Below are 10,373 nucleotides of genomic sequence, written 5' to 3' on the forward strand. Positions count from 1 at the left end.
TCTAGGGTTAAAGAGCACAAGCTCTGGAGTCCTATTTTTGAGATTTAAGTCTTGGCTTCCTCACTTATTATGTAGTGTGACCCTGGGCAAGCTTTTTTTTTTTTTTAATCTTCATTTTTGTATCTGTAAAATGGAGATAATAAATGACCAACTTAATAGGCTTGTTGTGAGAATTTAATGAGGTTATTCATTTAAAGTGCTTGCCAAATGTTTATGGCCAGTTTCCTCCTCCTCCTCTCCATTATCATTGTCTATCGTCACCCCTCTCAAGGGATATATACATGAAATTACAACACTGCTTCCATTTATCTGACTCCCTTTATTGAAGTTATCCATGTGCAGAACATGGGCTATTTAAGTTATTCAAGGCCAACTATTTTCGTTTTCCTCCCTCCACGTGTAGACATTACAGAGAGAAGTCTGAGCACTGATTTCACAATTCACAAAGCTTAAGTTGTCCTTTGTTAGGCTAATGGAAATATCTCCCAGGGTCACTGGCCAAAACAGAACATCACCCCACACAGGTTTTGAAAGTGACCTCAGGTCAGTGAGAAATTCCTCATTGTGCACATTTTCCCCTGATGATTTTAAGAATTGAAGTTTGAGGAAAGCACATTTGGTGAATGTCAATGTAAAACATAAAAGCAATGTATATAATTCTATATGCCTCAGAGAGATATATCAATAGAATATTTATTTCACAAATATGAAAAAGGCCCATTTAATTAGTTGTCAGGGTTAGTGAGTTTGTATTTTAAAGCACGTATGAAAGCTCTTTGAACAGCAGCACAGTTTATTTAGTTGTTCTGTTTTACTGCAGTGAGGTGCCAAGTCGACTCCAGAGAAATCTTGCAATGTGGTGCCTAGGAGTCTAAGACTTAAATTGAATGCCTATGCTGCTCTCTGTCCTTGCCATGTCAAGAGCAAGAAAGCAACCTCAAGAGTAGCGGGCCTTTTATTTCACATAAATGAATTCTTAATAGTTGATGTTTATGATTGTTTTTACATACAGTTTTTATGACTTATTTTATGTCTACAAGTTTCCTAGGTTATATGTCCCTGAGTTCAGAATTTCCCCTTTATTCTCTCAGACCTAACTGTGTTTGATATGCTGCATTTGATATGCTATCTTTTATTATGCAGAAGCCCTTTGATCTTTGCAGAGGAAAGGCGCCATATAAATGCAGAAATCCATTATAATCATACAGAAGAGTGGCTTTATGGGTGAAGTCCTGCTTAGCGATGCTGTTAGATGGAAGAGTGCACTAGGCTATGGAATGTTAATGCCAAAGAATATATTCAGATAAGTAGGCTTGTTTGAGAAATGTCATTTTTAAGTAAGCTTTTTAATGAAGTAAACATACGTACGAAAAAATGTACAGATCGTAAGTGTTCAGCTTGATGAATTTCAGCACAGTGACTATACCCATTTAACCAGCACCCAGATCAAGAAATAGAACATTATAGCATCACTCATGCCCCTTCTTATTCCCTACACTGGGACAAGGTCATCACAACTCTTTATTTTGTTTCACCTGATTTTGAACTGCACCTAGATCAGATCACACAGAATGTACTCTAGGGTCTGTCTTGTTCTTAGCATAGTGTTAGCAAGATTCATCCATGTAGCAATTCTTCAGTTCTTTTTATTGTACCGATTTTATTGTCTGGCTTGTTTTGTATGAATATACCACTGTTTACCCATTCTATTATTGAAGGACCTTTGAATTGTTTCTAATTTTTGGCTATTATGAGTAGTGCTGCTGGACATTCTTTCAGACGTTTTTTGATGAACATATAAATGTATGCCGGATGTGCGCTTAGGAATGGAATTCCTGGATCATAAAATATGTATGCACATGCTTGGCTTCGATAGATATTGTCAAACCATTTTCCAAAGTGGTTGTACCAATTTTTACTCCTGTAAGTGGTGTGTAAGTGCTCTGGTTGATCCACATCCTTACCAACATCAACATGGTCAGTTTTTTAAATTTGTAGCCATTCTCTTGGGTGTAAAGTGGCATCTCGCCACGGTTTGATTTTCACTTCCCTAGTAACTAATAATGTTAAATACCCTTACATATGTTAATTATATTTTGTGAGGTACCTCTTTGAGTCTTTTGTCTATCTTACTGTCAAATTGCCTTTTTTATGGGTTTAGGGCTATAAGTCCTTCGTCAGATATGATATATGTATTGCAAGTATCTTCATCCATTCTCTGGCTTGGGTTTCTCTTTCTTAATGGTGTCTTTTGATAACATCAGTTCTTAATTTTAATGTATTTCAATTTATATTTTTTTTCCTAAATGTTCAATGCTTTTTGTGACTTCAGAAATCTTTTCCTATTCCAAATCATGAAGCTGTTCCTCTGGGGGTTTCCCCCCACCCCCAGAAGATTTATTGTTTTACATTTTATATATCAATCTACGAACCATTTGGAATTGATCTTTTGTTTGTGGTTTAAGGTGGATGTCAACATACATGTGTTTTCCCCCCATACAGATTTTCAATTTATCCAACATCCTCTTTTTTTTTTTTTTTTTTTTGAAAAGATCATACTTTTTCAACTGAAATTCAATTTTGAATTCAAGGTTGAAATTCACAGCAGGGAGATCACTGTCTTCTCATGCATTGGTTTTCAGACTGTTGTGCATAGGAATCACTTTGGAATGTGGTTAAAACATAGGTTCCTAGACCACACTTTCAGGGATTCTGATTTGCTGCAGATGAGTCTCATGCCTGGGGGTCTGGCCCATACTCTAAGGATTGGTGTTGCCTTCATGCGACCCTGAGATAATCAGACGCTGCATCCCTGTCTCATTTATCCATGTATAGGCACCTGTACCTCCTGTAGATTTCGGGGGCAGGGAAGACCAGTTAACAAGCTGATTTGGGGGAATCCTATTTCTCCTACCAGCTCTAATCTTTTGTTTGATTAATATTCGCTCCCTTCCTTAGTCATTCATCAGTACTTATCAGTTAATGATTGTCGATTTGAATTTCACATGGGCATGCCACACCATTCTGGTGCTCAGTAAAGCTCATTGCAAAGCAAATCTTTTAAGACAACAACTTGTCTCTTAATATAACTTAACCCAGTTGTCTTGTCCTTGTCTTAGGATTCATCACATTCAATTAGTCTTTATTGAACACCTACTATTTACCTAGCATTATCTTAGAATCAATTCTTTGCCCTCAAGGTTCTCACAGTCCCTAGTGGGGGTGGGGGAGCTGACCAACTTCTTAGAAGATGTGAAGCAACTTGGTCTGGTTGAAGAGCTGCATGTAATCCCATGTTTGCAACCCCTTCAGTAACTTAAAAAGCCCATGTAAACTGGGTGGCAGGAGCACCGTACCATTTATTTTTAAACAAAAATCAATCCAAACTGCCAGAAAAAATTCCAGATTAAATTTGTAAAATTTGGGGTAAGGTTGTGTGTGAGCCACAGGTGCCTATGGTCCTGGAGGTCAAAACCCATTTCTGCTCAGAGGTTAGGCATATAGACAAATACAGAAGGGGAGACCTCGACCATGAGTGTATTACTCACTTGTTCAGTGCTTGCTGCAGATTTTCCTCATCTGTCAAATGACACCCCCCAGGGCTGTAGTGGGTTGTTAACCATCTTCATCCTCCTTAGCTGAAGAGACTCCAATAAGGGGAAGGGGAGCACCCTCAATGACCCATGTAGGTGGTGGATGGACACACAGGACTCCTGATGACAGCCACCTTTCCTGAGGAGATCATGAGGACCTCAGTGCTGTATGCTATGATAGAGAAGGATATGGCTGCTTTGTATCATAGATAATAAAGAGGGGGAAACCCTGCTAATTCAGTGTAAAAATAATTCAAAGTCGTAAATATCCCAAACTGAAAGCAAACACCAGAAAGGCTAGTTTTGAAATTGGTGGTAATTAATTCCTTATGCAATGTGCTGGAATTCAACCCAGACATGCCTTTTTTTGTTTTGTTTCTTTCAGACAGTTTACAGTCCAGTGGAAAGTAAAATCATGCAATCCCTTGGTGTAGTATAGTTTTAGTGTGTATCTCTTATTATTATTTTGCTCCTTTTGATAACTTTTTATGATATTATATGAACACGGATATAATGAATTCAGCTCCTCTTGTCCGTAAGATTTATTTTACCCTGAAGATCTCTTCCCTCTATCAGTAGTCTATGTATCCGTCTATTGTTAGTATGTTTTTTGATAAAAGAAAAAGATCTTTAGAACATTGAAGGTAAAAGTTAACATTAATTTGAAATTTTGATTTTTTTCTAATTCTGGAAAAAAGCTGCTTCTTAGTGAAATCAGACTTAAGTTTAAAGTCAGAAAAACAAGGTTTAATTAAATTCCATTTCCAAGGAATTGTAAGCCTCCATACTGCTCTGACCTATCAGGGCCTTCTACTTGAACCCTCTTCTACAGTCAAGTTGAAAATCCTTTTAGTCCCTAAGTGCATTGTTCATATTCCCAACTCTGTACCTTTGCTTCCTTCATTCTCTGAACCTGGCAGACCTTCACCACTACTTTCTTTTTGTTTAGTGGACCTGTCTAGTGCAACTCAGATGCACAAGAGAAAATATATTTTATTTTTTCTAGAACTATCTTGTACTCTGTAGAATCCTCCACCCTTTTAGGTGAGAAGAAAATAACTAAATGCAATCTACTTCAAACCTTGGATGCAATCAATAATTTAGAGTGTCTCTAGATAAACCTGTCTTTGGAGATGGTTGCTCTAATTTCCTCCAGAATTTCCATCCCAAGTTGTCTGCTGTCTTTAGACAGTGGTTGGGTGTGTGGAGTGGTGGCTGCATTTGCTCACGGGCTTGGGTCTACATTGAAAGGGTGCCCGGCTCTATCTACATGAGGGACTCCCAACTGTACTGTGGCTGCTGGCATTGCCAGGCAGCCTTGCTCATGTGTGTTTTGCTGACCTCTTTCCCTGATGTCTGCAGCCGATAAATGTGTCACCTGGTGTTTCTCAGGTTGGCCAATGATGGGTGGCCGCTCTCTGCTGATGAGAACTTTCCTTGATCCTGCATCTACTCCCTGACTCAGATGCTCTGCTTAGGCTATGCCAAGAGGTCAGCATATGCCCTGCAAAGTCCCAGGACAGGCCTGCTGGCTCTCAGCAGTATCTGCTCAACCTGGTACTGAGGGAGCCTCTGGAGTAGGTACCAGCCCTTTCTACCTGACCACATGTCCTACCCTCTTTGCTCTGCTGGGTTGCTCTATGTTGGTGTGGGACTCCTGCATTGCATTTTGCCCCTGAGTCTCAAACAGTAAGGAAGGCAAGAGCCCCTTCTGACCTTGGTGTTCCCCACAACTTACCTGACCATGCCTCCTACACATTTTCATCTGGATCATTGGGTTTTGTTTTGTTTTTAAGGATTTTATTTATTTGAGAAAGAAAGGGAGAATGCACAAGCAGAACAAAGGGCAGAGGGAGAGGGAGAAGGGGACTTCCCACTGAGCTGAGAGCCTGATGTGGGGCTCCATCCCAGGACCCTGAGATCATGACCTGAGCTGAAGTCAGATACTTAGCTGACTGAGCCACCCAGGCACCCCTCATCTGGATAATGTTTAAAATAAGATGATTTCCCCTGGGAATTTCAGAGCTTGGTCACTACATATAATTAATCATTTTAACATATTTGGAGGCAAAAGGGAAACACTATTGAAGTATGGTGAATGAAGAACTGAGTGTTCCCGAAAGTAAATTTGTGTGTCTTGTTATAGCTATTTGCTTATGTCTCTCCTCTGGACAACTTCTTAATCATTTCTGACTACCCATTGCCTGGCATAGTGTCTGGCACTGCATAGATGCTCCATAAGATACTTTTGGAATTGAACTGTATTGTGAATTGCATTTGGTGGCTGGGTTCATACTTGGATTGGCCAATAGATGCCAATGACTGTTATTTTCTCAAAATTGTATTAAGTTCATTATTGATGCTCCCAGAGACAGTGGGGTCTTCTGATCTCTGAAGCCTGGCTCTGGTGTTGTTTTAACCTTCTAAACTCTTAAGTCTCTCCAGTAAACCCCTCCCAGTCTGAAATGCAAGAATTCATGCCCTCATGGGGTGCTGATACCTACATTTTAAAGAATGCAAAAAAAAAAAAAAAAAATTGAAAATAAAAAGTCCCCCAGAGGGTGTTGGAGGTTTTTTGTTTGAATATATTTGGAAAGAAATGAGTTTATGATTTACTTCCTTTCTGATTTCTTCACCTTTGTTGTTGTTGATTTAATCTCACTACTTGTAGAAAAAGTTCCAGACATCACTCCCATGTGGAGAAATACCCAGATTGAAAGCCAACCCAACAAGGTATCTGGATGGTTTGAAGAGAAACTTCCAGAGACTCTGGGGAAATCAGCTTTTTTCTGCTGTGTTGTAAGGCTAGGTGGATGAGAGCCTGCAGATGTGGGAGTGTTGGCTAATTAACTAATTTACAAATATTTATCAAGTGACTTTTGTGTGCCTGCTACTGTTTTAGGCTCTGAGGAAGAATTATCTTCAGGGAGAATGATCTTTCCAGGGGCTGCGGCAGCACAGGATGACAAAAGGGAGGCTGCCACGGGGAAAGGATGAAAACAGATCCCAAATATTTGCTAAGAGGTCCACACTTTGAACTTAGACCACTGTGAAGCTGAATCTTGTGACACAGAAGGCAAAAGACAAAGTGCATTGGTAGCACCATGCATGTATTAGCTAAATGATTTGGGTGCTTTGTTTTGTTTTTAAATTTTATTTATCTATTGATTGATTGAGAGAGAGAGAGATAGAGAGAGAGAGCATGAGCAGGGGGTGGAGCAGAGGGAGAGAGAGAAAGAGAGAATGAATCTCAAGTAGGCTCCACACTTGGTGCAGAGCCTCATGCAGGGCTTGATCTCAGGATCTTGCAATCGTGACCTGAACCAAAATCAAGAGTCCAATGCTTAACCAACTGAGCTACCCAGGGACCCCTTCCCTTATTTTATTTTATTTTATTTTATTTTATTTTATTTTATTTTATTTTATTTTATTTTATTTTATTTTATTTTATTTTTTAACAGAGATTTCGCTTAGAAGTTTTCTTCTCTGGCATTCTTTGTCAAGAGCCAGTGCTCTTTTTGTCCATTAGTTTCTTTCTGACTTGAGACCATGGGTGGTTTGTTTTAACATTTTGAAGTTTAGTCCTAGATAGAAAACTAATATTGAAATTGGAAATGGATCTAGAAGAATCCTTTTGAATCATTTGTGCTTTGTCACTTTTAAATTTGTGGTAGTTTCTAGTAAAGGAGGTAAATGTGATTTATCATCATCACTGGGATTCCAGACCAGGCTGAGACATTCAAAATCACATTCAAAATTAATGATGTCCTCTCATAACAACGATGTCTTCCTGACTCTGTTTATTTTAGGGGTATTTAATTTTTAGGAATGATATTCTTTCCTGACTTTATAGCAGGTTAAGTGGCTTTAAATATGAACACTTTTATTCTTTTTCAGCATAGTATTTCAAAGTTTATAGTAAGCTGAGTTTTTAAACTTCCAATTTTTGTATGCTTAAGCTTTTTATAACCATGGTGAAGAAAGAAAATATAAACATTTATGTTCGATTTTCTTCCTGTGTATTATTAGTATAAATTCCCACATCGTTTTCATTCAGAATTATAATTTTGATTAGAAGCTCATATATATAGATATATACACATATTAGTACATTTTGAGAAAGAAAATTAAAATAAGTAGGATGGTGGAAAGATGGGGCAAGATGGTAGGATCTTTTTCATGAAGCAAAAATGTAGGTGGTCTAATTTGCTTCACTGTTGGTGCACTGATAAAAAGGAATTACTATTCATGAAATAGTAGATCTTCTGTATCCATTTCATCTTTATTATTTCAATTATCTAAATGCACATGGTAAATGACACTGATTCATGGGCTTGGCATGGGCAAGAGTTCAAAGGCCTCATCAGCAACAGACCCAGGAACTGAAATGGAACAGCACCCCCACCCTTACCCCACCACACATTTACTGTATAATGAATTAACTTCATCAAACGACGTCATAACTTTACAGGGAGAAGTTAGAAGACTCAATTAACATCATTATCTTCTCCTTTGGCAGTCACCTTAAAGCATGGCAAGCTTAGGGATTGGCTAGATAGAAGAGGATTTGTGGTTAACAAGAGAGCTGCTGTTGAAGGCAAGCAGAGTGTCCATGAGAAGCATAAATCATGATTACTTGAAGGGTTGAGGAGTAGAATCAGTTTATTTCAAGGTAGAATGATTTGGGAAGGCTCTATGGAAAAATTTAGTTGCAGGTGTCAAGCCCTGAATCCCCATTCCAGCTCTGCTGCAGATTGGCATGGCTGGCCATTCTTCTTTTTGGGCCTCAGGAGATGGTTTGGTTAGTTGGTGTCTGTTGCCAGCTCTGGATGGCTGTGTTAGCACTAGATGCATTCCATGACAGGATACTTAACCAATTGGGCCTTAGATTTTGTTTCATCCCAGTTTTATCTAACTTCAGGGAACTTTGTGAGGGTCCCATGTGTTGTTAGTTCATTGGCACTAGGGACCACAGTCATGTGCTGATTGATTGTGGGCCAGCCAGGTACTGGCCCCTCTCCTAACTTGGATGTCCTGTTCTTTAGGCCTATTACTTGTTCATAAGGGGGACTCTGGGATATGGAGTCCATAGGTCAGCATCCAGTACCCTTAAATCACTATAAACAACATGAAGTAACTGAACTATCAGCAGGCATCATCTCCCCTCATGAAGGATATCATGGCAGAGAACTGATGTGGAACTTGTACCAACATCATTTGATTGCCTCTCTTCTAATAGACTCTAAAATCTGCTGGAAGATTTTTTTTTTAATTTATTTATTTTAAAGAGGTGGGCGGGGAGGGCAGAGGGATGAAGAGAGAATCTCAAGCAGACTTCCAAATGAGTGTGAGCTTATGCAGGGCTTGATCTCGCCACCCTAAGATCATGACCTGAGCCAAAATTGAGAGTCAGACGCTTAACCGACAGATCACCTAGGTACCCCTGGAAGAATTTTTTTTTTTAACAAGAATTTATTGATATGCCTTTACTAACCAGATTGTTTAGCTGTTACATTTCCTAATTGTCTATTAAAAATTTTTTGCCTTCAGGATTTCTTCTCCATTTTATTTTATTTGTAGAGTTTTGACTTTAATTATTTTAGCTCTATCTTTTATTACTTGAGGTTTTTAAGAACTTTGGAAATGATTAAAAAAGGAAAGACTTTGGAAATGATCTAATCTGACTACCCATCCACTGCCTGGTTCCTGTACACACATAGCTATGACAGTAGGTTCCTCCATCCTGTTTGAAAACCTCCAGTGAGGGGCACCTGGGTGGCTCAGTCGTTAAGCATCTGCCTTCGGCTCAGGGCGTGATCCAGGTGTTCTGGGATCGAGCCCCACATCAGGCTCCTCTGCTGGACGCCTGCTTCTTCCTCTCCCACTCCCCCTGCTTGTGTTCCCTCTCTTGCTGGCTGTCTCTATCTCTGTCAAATAAATAAATAAAATCTTAAAAAAAAAAAAAAGGGAAAAGAAAACCTCCAGTGAGGAAAACAGTCTTACTTTCCAGGAGGTGCACTGACTTTTTTAAAAGAATTTACTTTTTAGAGCAGTTTTAGGTTTATGGCAAAAATGGTAGGAAGGTACCTCATATCCCTGCCCCCATCAATGCATAGCTTCCTATATTATCAACATCTCCCACTGTAGTGGTGCATTTGCTACAATTGTTGAACCTACATTGACACGTCATTATTACCCCAAGTCTGCATCTACCTTAGGGTTCACTCTTGGTGGTGTACATTCTGTGGGTTTGGACAAATGTATAATAACACATACCCACATTATAGTATTATACAGAGTATTTTCACTGTCCTAAGATTCCTCTGTGCTCTGCCTTTTTGTCGCTACCCAACTTCACCCACCCTGACTTCTGGCAACTACTGATTTTACTGTCAGTTTGGCCTTTTCCAGAATGTCGTATAGTTGGAATCATATCAGATTGGCTTTTTTCACTGAGTGATATGCATTTAAGTTTCCTCTATGTCTTTTCATGACTTGGTAGCTCATTTCTTTTAGCACTGAATAATATTCCATTGTCTGGATGCAACATAGCTTATTTATCCATTCGCCTACTGAAGGATATCTTAGTTGCTTCCAAGTTTTGGCAATTATAAATAAACCTGCTATAAACATCCATGTGCAGGTAGCTGGAAGAATTTAAATTCAGTTTTCAGCAGTTTCATTCCAGATCTTATCATTATTTTTTCTATTATTTTAAATCACAAAGCAATAAGCTATAAGTCTGAAATTGTGCTAAAAGGTTTTGGCCTTTTGAGCTTG

This window comes from Ursus arctos, unplaced genomic scaffold (genome assembly GCF_023065955.2).
Source record: "Ursus arctos isolate Adak ecotype North America unplaced genomic scaffold, UrsArc2.0 scaffold_3, whole genome shotgun sequence".
In the NCBI taxonomy this organism is placed as follows: Eukaryota; Metazoa; Chordata; class Mammalia; order Carnivora; family Ursidae; genus Ursus; species Ursus arctos.